This window comes from Erinaceus europaeus, chromosome 8, assembly GCF_950295315.1.
Source record: "Erinaceus europaeus chromosome 8, mEriEur2.1, whole genome shotgun sequence".
NCBI lineage: Eukaryota > Metazoa > Chordata > Mammalia > Eulipotyphla > Erinaceidae > Erinaceus > Erinaceus europaeus.
In genome coordinates, this window is record NC_080169.1 from 33,456,789 (window position 1) to 33,466,411 (window position 9,623).

The window sequence follows — 9,623 nt, forward strand, 5'->3', positions numbered from 1 at the left end:
AGCTTAACCCGCTGCACTACTGCCTGACTCCCTTTAGGTTATTTTTTTCCCTTCTTTTTGACAGTTTTTGTAACTAAAACCTTGGTCCAGAAGTGGTATGTCTCAGTCACTAATCTGTTTTGGTGTCTGCCATCTCTGAGCACTGATTTTTAGTCCTGGGAATCACCCATAAACTCTGTTTCCTTTCTGTCCTCAAGCCAAATGTGTCTGAACTTACCTGTGGCTTATGTGATTTCCAGCCTTCTTTCCATCCATCCTTCCTTCCTCCCTTCCTTCCTTCCTTCCTTCCTTCCATCCTTCCTTCCCTTCCTCCCTTCCATCCTTCCTTCCCTTCCTCCCTTCCCTTCCTCCCTTCCCTTCCTTCCTTCCTTCCTTCCTTCCTTCTTTCCTTCCTTCCTTCCATCCCTCCTTCCCTTCCTCCCTTCCATCCTTCCTTCCCTTCCTCCCTTCCCTTCCTCCCTTCCATCCTTCCTTCCCTTCCTCCCTTCCCTTCCTCCCTTCCATCCTTCCTTCCCTTCCTCCCTTCCCTTCCTCCCTTCCCTTCCTCCCTTCCCTTCCTCCCTCCCTTCCTTCCTTCCTTCCTTCCTTCCTTCCTTCCTTCCTTCCTTCCTTCCTTCCATCCTTCCTTCTTTTTTCCTCCTTCCTTCCTTTCTTTCCTTAGCAGTCATTTCTTTAACTGAGACCCAGAAACAGTGAGCCTCAGCTCCCAAACTCCCAATCAATGCCAGTCATTGCTGAGTATGGCCTTTTAGTCCCAGGAGTCTCTCCCTCACCCCTTTCTGTCCATAAGCCACACACACAGGTGTCTGTATTCACCTGTGGCCTGGTGAGTTTTTGAAGAGATCTTGGTTATATTTTCTTGAGTTTTCAGGTGATTTTTGTTTCTTTTCCTAGTTGATGGAGAGAACAAAACTCAGATGATGCTTTTCCATAGTCGTGCCTCCAGAAGTCCCCAAATGCTATTGACTTTTTGTATAGTGATTTTGTAGCTTGCCACTTTACTATGTTGATCAATGATTTCCAGAAGTTTTCTACTGCATTCTTTGGGATTTGCTATATACAGTCATATCATCTGCAAATAGTGACAGCTTAACTTCTTCCTTTCCTATCTGAATCACTTTAATTCTTTTCTCTTGCTTAATTGTATGGGTAGGACTTCCAAAACTATGTTATACCTGACTGGAGAGGGAAAGTTTTCAGTTTCTCACCATTAAGTGTAATATTGCCTATGCGTTTACTGTATAGCGACTCAACTAGTTTGAGAGTTTTCCCATATATCCCCATTCTTTTTAGTGTCTTGAGCATGAAAGGGTGTTGAATATTGTCAAAGGTTTTCTCTGCCTCTACTGAAATAATCATGATTTTGGGTTTTTCATTTGTTGATGTGATGAGTAACATTTTTGTTTTATGTATATTGAACCAGAACATGACCATTTGAATGATGTTGATTCTTCTAGTCCATGAGCATGGCGTGCAAATAGGATTGATTTCAATATTTCTGTATGTCTTCTTCTGGCATTCTACTTGCCATTGATGTTTTGTGTATTAACTTTGTTGCCTTACAACTGCTTGTCAACTTTCAAAAGTTTTCTACTGGGTTATTTTGGATTTTCTAAGTGTATTGTCATATCATCTGTGAATAATGACGCAGTAGTTTCTCACCTTGCAATCTGTATGGCTTTTATTCCTTTCTCTTGCCTGACTGGTATGGCTCAGACTTCCAAAATTACACTGAATAGTAGGGGCAACATAGAGTTCTACACACAGCAAATATTTCCTTTAAAAAAGTTTTTAAAAAATTTCTAGACAGGGAAAGTTTGCTTTAAGTTAGAAAAAAAAGTGTTTTTACCTGCACAGAAATGGAGTGCAGGTAAAAACACTGAGCATAAAACTGGCAAATATAATGGTATCTTATTGTTACATATATAATACATAATCATTGGTATATAGCAATTATTTTACAAATAAAATTAATGTTTAAAAATAAGACTAAGCTAAAGGCTATATAGTAATGGGATATAAGATAAAATAGATTATATAGGAATCAATGCAGTTTTAAGTTTTTTTTATTCTTCTAGGGAAGTAAAAATGTATGATTAAAATAATTGATTTTAAGTCAAATAGATGTTTTAATAGTATGTGTAATCACTAAATGATTGAAATATAATACATTTTTTCAAAAAGTAGCAGAAACAGTATGTTTAACAGTCAAAAAAAATTAGAGAGCATCCTAAGTTGAGTCCTTAATATTGCATATGCCAGAATGATGTCCTGGCTCACTTTTTATTTCTGTATGTGTCTTTTATTCTTTTTCTGTCTCTCTCTTGTTAATAATTAAATATTTTTTATTTTATTATTTTATTTTAGTGCCACCAGGGTTATCACTGGGGGTCAGTGCAGGCCCTATGAATACACAACTCCTGGTGGCCATTTTTTTCCTTTTTTTCCCCCCTTTTTACTTTATTTTTATTTGACAGGGCAGAAAGAAGCGGAATGGAAAGGGGAGATAGAGAAGGAGAGAACAAGATAGACATCTGTACACTTACTTCACCACAGAGGCTTGAACCTGCTTCTTCACACATGTTGATACGTGCTTTCAAACAAGTGTGCCACTGCCTGGCTCCCATAAGTCTTTAATATTACAAGAAGGGGACAAGTGGTGGTGCACTTGGTTGAGTGCACACAATATAATGTGCAAGGATCCAGGTTCAAGACCCTGATCCCCACTTGCAGGGCTAAAGCTTTGCAAGTGATGAAGTAAGATTACAGGACAGGACTGCCTTTTTCCTTCTCTATCACCCCTTTCCCTCTCGATTTCTGATTTTCTCTATCCAATAAATACTGATAATAATATTAAAAAATTAAAAATTAAAATTCCATGAAAAATTTAAATTTAGGCAAGAGGGAGATATTAAATGTATACAATGTCACAAATTAGTTCGTGGTATAAATAGATTGGACAATTCTAAGCAAGGATTTTCAGTTCAGTTTTGTTTACTCTGGGATGTTCTGGGACTATATAACTATACTAAATTCTTCTTAAAGTAAACAAGATTTATATACTTGCTTTTCAGATTGTTTCTTAAATCTCGTGACAACTGAGTTGACTTAATTTCAATAGAAAGGACAGTGTTTTTGTAATGCAGATCATACTATAAGACTTCACCATGTTCTCCATTTAGATTACAAGAGTAGTGACAAGAAAGCATCCAACAGGCTTTTTATAAATGTTCACAAATGCAAAGCAGAAGTTATTTTTATTTATTATTGTTTGTGAGTGCTGTGTAGAATTTAATAGTCTAGTGGGAAAGATACATTTATAAAACATAAAAAAAAGAAGTTAGGAAGCTTCCTTGTTAAGGAACATGTGGACATGTGGGGAAAATGGCTTAGAGATGACAAAGAAACTTTGTATCTTTTACCCATACTTTGTTCTGTACATATCTTCCAACTGGATGTTCCTGAATAATGTAATTTGTAATAAGATAGTAATATAGTAAAAAACGTTTGAAAGTTTGACTGTATTTGGTTAAATATATGCTGACTTAAACTGTAGGATTTTAAACTAAAATGGCAGGATTGTTTTAATGTCATGTAGATCTCTTGTATAAATACAATCTGTCTGATGAGGGCTTTATAGCCTTATTAGGGTTTGGAGTATGATGAAAGAACTAAAAGTATTGCTTATCAAGATCAGTCCTTTGAAAAGTTAAAGAGGTAGGAAATTATCTTTTATTAAAGGGCAAATGAAATAAAGCAGAAATAGTTATTGAAGTAGCTGATTATCTGGGACTTGATGTACCAGAAATTATAATTAACTGATTAAAAAAAGAAATGATTGAAATGCAAATGAATGCAATTTAAGAAGCAATTTCTAAGGGAATTTTTAGGATCTCTACAAATTTAATCTTCTGTCTTTCTAATTCTTGACATTATATTCTTTTAATTTAGTGTTGATCTGGTAGACATTAAGGATGTAAGTGACAGCGGTGTACCAAACACCTTAAAATAGATTTAATTTCTTGAGAGATATTTGTTCAGATCTTTTTTCTCCTTGTGAATATTATTATATGTAATTTATACCTTATTATATATATATATATATAAACTAGAGCACTGGTTAGCTCTGGCTATTGTCAGTATCAGGAATTGTGCCTGGACCTTCTTACATTCAAGTTCTGTGCACTACCATTGCTGTGTGTCGCTGGTCTAGCAAATATTTACTGAATGTACTCTATGTTTGATTTCCTCTATGTTATAATTTTATGGAGAAAGAAGACAGGTTGCATTTTCTAAACACCTTAGTATCACATAATTCTAAACCTAAATCTATATTTTATTGTTATCTTGTCAATTTTCTTGATATTATTTATTAGATTACTGAATACATACTTCTGTACCCAATATTAAGTTAGTATTAATGACAATGAATAAAATATGACAGTGGTAAAAGCAATGTTTTTTTTAAATCTGTCATTTGAGCTTCAGTTTCTTCAGTAATTAAATTATTACCTTCATAGAAGTATTTTGAGATTTAAAGCATTGCTGATGGTAAGTGGTCAATAGCTATAAATATTTTTATGTGTATAAGAAATAAACAACAAATGAAGACTCAATGCTTAGCAAAGAAGAAGTTAAAATAGTTCACTAATATGCATATATATTTTTTATTAGTAGTTTAATAATGATTGACAAGTTTGTGGTATAAGAGGGGTACAATTCCATACAATTCCCACCACCAGAGTTCTGCACACCATTCCCTCCATTGGAAGGTTCCCTATTTTTTTTTATCTTTATGTATTTATTGGATAGAGACAGCCAGAAATCAAGAAGGAAGGGAACAATAGAGAGAGAAAATCAGAGAGACACATGCAACACTACTTCACCACTTGTGAAGCTTTCCCCCTGCTGGTGGGGACAAGTGGACCTAGGTCCTTGAGCATGTGCTTTCAACATGTGCATTCAACCAGGTGCATCACCACTTGGTCCCAGGTTCCCTGTTCTTTATTCCTCTAGGAACATGGACCAAAATTCTTCATGGGGTGCAGAAGGTGGAAGGTCTGGCTTCCGTAAGTGCTTCTTTCCTAGACATGGACATTTACAGGTCAATCCATACCCCCAGCCTGTTTCTATCTATCCTTTCCCGGTGGGGTAGGGCTCTGGGTAGGTGAGGTTCCAGGATACATTGGAGAGGTCGTCTGTCCAAGGAAGTCAGGTTGGCATCATGGTAGCATCTGCAACTTGATGGCTGAAAAGCATCGAGATATAAAGCAGAAGAAATTGTTTAATAATCATAAACCTAGAGGTAAGAATATAGCAGATGATATCCCAAGGGGCCCACGACTGTACTAACATGCTGTTGGGCTCAGGCATGTTATTACAGTTATCTGTTGGGCTCAGGCATGTTAGTACAGTCATGGGTGCCTTGGAATGTCATCTGCTGGAGTCCAACACCTAACATGCAGGTGGACTATTGTCTAGGAAAATGGTGTCAGAGCTGGAAATAGGACTGGAAAGCTGGATCAGGGCAGAGAGTAATTGCTAAATATGGCTCCCAATATTAATTGTAAACCCCATCAATCTGACCTAGGGCCCATGTTTATTCATATTTATCACAGAAGCTTGTGTAACCTCTGCATCGCTATCCATCTGAGCTCACATTCCATGGTCACATTCTAGGAACATTCTAGGCTGCACTCATTTCATGACTAGGGTTGGGGGAGGGTAGATTTTCCAGCTCCACTGTAGGGGTGTGGAGGTAGGGACACAGACCTTTGACAGTGAGAATGGTGTTAATATATACTCCTATTAACTTACAGTCTTTTACACCAATATTTAATTAATATGAGGGAGAATAATAGATTGAATGCCTCAAGCTTTTAAATGCATAGACTTCAGCTCTGAATATATATTCCTTCCATCTAAGCACTTAGTAAACTAAATTTTAGCACTGGAGTTAAATAATAACTTTTATTTTAAAATATTATATCACAGGGAGTCAGGTGGTAGTGCAGCTGGTTAAGTGCAAAGAGTTGAAGCTGGCTAAGTCCAAGGTGGTTAAGTCCAAGTTGAAGCCCCCAGCTCCCCACCTGCAGGGGAGTCGCTTCACAAGCAGTGAAACAGGTCTACAGGTGTCTATCTTTCTCTCCTCTTCTCTGTCTTCCCCTCTTATCTCCATTTCTCTCTGTCCTATCCAACAACAAAGACATCATCAACAACAACAATAACCACAACAATGAAAGAAGGGCAAAAAAGGGAAAATGAATAAATAAATATTAAAAAAAATAAAATATCACCTATAATCTTAGACCAGGGAGACCAGAAGCAAGCAACCTGTCCTATCAGTATGTAAAATGTAATTATTTGTAAGTTCTTATATGGCAAAGTAAATCCTAACCATGGGATTTTCAAAGTAAACTAAGTTCCCAAATAACTTGGTTATACTCCTAGAGAGAAAAAGAATGGGAAAACTATCAAGGGAGAGGACTGGATACAGAGTTCTGGTGGTGGGAATTGTGTGGAATTGTACCCCTCTTAGCCTATGGTCTTGTCAATATTTCCATTTTATAAATAAAAATTAACAATATAATTATCTACTGCCTTCTTAAATTCTAAGACAGCAAGGAACCTTCCTCATTTTCTATAACAACCATATTTCTCCTAGTCTTGGAACCTCTGGGGATTGGCTCATTTTCCTTCATGTTTCTCTTGATATGTACCATTTGATACTGCATTTGCTAATCTCAACCAAATTAAACAACCAGTGCCACCTCAACATGTTTCACTTTGGACTGTGTCTAAAAATATCTTCTTAAAAGAAGTATCCTGGGAGTCAGGCAGTAGCACTATGGGTTAAGCGCACGTGGCGTGAAGCGCAAGGACCTGCACAAGGGTCCCAGTTCAAGCCCCCAACTCCCCACCTGCAGAGGCGTCGTTTCACAGGTGGTGAAGCAGGTCTGCAGGTGTCTATCTTTCTTTCCCGCTCTCTGTCTTCCCCTCCTCTCTCCATTTCTCTCTGTCCTATCCAACAACAACAACATCAATAACTACAACAATAATAACTACAACAATAAAACAACAAGGGCAACAAAAGGGAATATATATATATATATATATATATATATATATATATATATATATATATATATATATATATATATATATATATTTAACCAGAGCACTATTCAGCTTTGGCTTATGGTGGTGCAGGGGACTGAACCTGGGACTTTGAGCCTCAGGCATGAGAGTCTGTTTGCATAACCATTATGTTATCTACCCTCCGCCCATTAAAAAAAATGTTTTTAAAAAGTATCCTTATTTTAAAGAAATAAGGATGTCACAGCCATTTAGGTATGTCTTCATACATATATAATTAGCTATTAAATATATTTTATTACATGATTAATTTGATTTACTTTACTATATTATCTTAGGTTTTATGTATATGTATATGAAACCATGTCAGATTTTAGATGTACTGTTATAAATTTCAAGGGCTTATACTAGAGTGACTTTACCAATACGATGGAATAAGCAGTTACTAGCAAACTTCCCCAACCAGAAATCATGATGTTATACAACTCAATTGCTCATCAGATGATTGAGTATCTGTGTACATCTATGTTTCTGAACCAATAGTCATAAGAACCAAGACATGAGCCAACCTATGTACTGATCTATGAGTGACTAGATGAAGGTGTGGGATACATACACTCAATGGAATACTGGTTAACTATGATACAATGACATCTCACTATTTGCAATATATATGGAAACCAGAGTAGTTATGCTAAATAAGTCAAAAGAGAAAGGTAAATGCCAGGTGACTTCACTAATATTGAGCATATAAAGAAACAAGTTAAGTGAACAGACAAATCACAACATAAACCATTCTTAGACTCCACAAACAAAATGATGATTGCCAGACAGAATGGGGGAGATGAAAGGAATAAAGCTGATAATGGAGAATAGTATAAGAACTTTGATGACATACACAGTATAAATACATATTGAGGTACATAAGTATATTCCTGGAACATATAGTAAATTAGGTCACTCGTACAGCAAAAAAAAAAAAAGAGCTTAGTCAGTAGTTAAAAGGAATACCTTTTCTAGGTGCACTGAATCTTTTTCAAGAATAAAGAAAAAAATTTACTCAGCTTTTTTTTCTTAAAACTGTTTCCCTGACTCCTGCATCATTTGAAAGAAAGGGTGTTTGTTCTTTTCAAAAGTACTTATTAAATGTATATGAGGAATGATTCATTTATGGTCCACTGAAAGGTGATTAAAATTGACATTGTTATTATGTATAACAATATACTGTATGTTATTATAACAATGAGAAGTGATTATAATATGTGGAAGTACTCTGAATTAAATAGCTCTAAGAAGTATTAAGTAATGAAAGAAATTCTTTAGATCTCTAACTACGAATTGCTTTAAAAAAGGCCACAATATTCTTTTTTTTTTTTTTTGTCTTTAACTTAAAACCCACATTTTCAGTGACCCTTTTCTCCATGGCAATGAAAAAGAAAACAAAGACCCATAAAGTAACATTTTCATTTGAAAAATCTGATTAAACTTACGGTGTTTACCACCGAAAGTGACTCTACCCACTCACTTCATCTCGTTTACTTTCTGTTAGACATAATATTGCTATCTTATCCCAGAAGGAACCCAAACCATTGTCCAGTAGAAACAATTATGTTTTAGACAGTCAAACATTGCAGGGGGTTATAAAATATAAAAATAAGTATTAGTCTTGGAGCAGATTTCAAGAGTTTAGGGAATATACATACTAGGATTCTTGGCTAGATCCAATAAAGATGTTAAATTGGGTGTGGGGTATTTTATAACTTGTATTTGCTTACAAACATGGCCACAAATATCAGAGCTATTCAAAATTATAGCTTAGTAAAATCATAAGGCTAACAGAGACCCGAACATGCTGTCTGTTTTGAATATTAGTCATAGTTTTCTAGTTAAAGAATCTTTAGTGTGTTATATTTGACAAATACATGCCTCTTGGAGAGAGGACAATTTTTAGAGGTAAATAAACACAGGCAAGGATCCAACCATATCTCTCACTATCTGTAAAATCAGTGAATTCACATTTGCAGTGTTCAACCTATGAGAATAATAATACATGGGTAGAAGTCAAGTGATAACTGAATCTAATTCTGGTACAGTGCTAAGCAAAATAATAGACATATGGCCGGTGCTTAATCTATGTTACCTATTGTTATCCTTTATTTTACTCAGTAAATTATAGTCAGATATAATTATTTTGTCCTTTCCTCTTTTGTAAATACATGCATCATTATAAAGGGGATTTATTTGAAAATTACCCTTCCATTTTCTTGAAAGTATAATAGTAAATATTGTAGTATTATAACTAGTAATATTTTTCTTTTTTCCTTTTTAATTTTCTTTTCTTTTAAAAATTTTTTGATATTTATATTCCTTTTGTTGCCCTTGTCTTATTGTTGTTGTTATTGATGTCATTGTTAGACAGGACAGAGAGAAATGAAGAGAGGAGGGGAGGATAGAGAGGGGGAGAGAAAGAGAGACACCTGCAGACCTGCTTCACTGCCTGTGCATCTCCCCTGCAGGTGGAGAGCCGA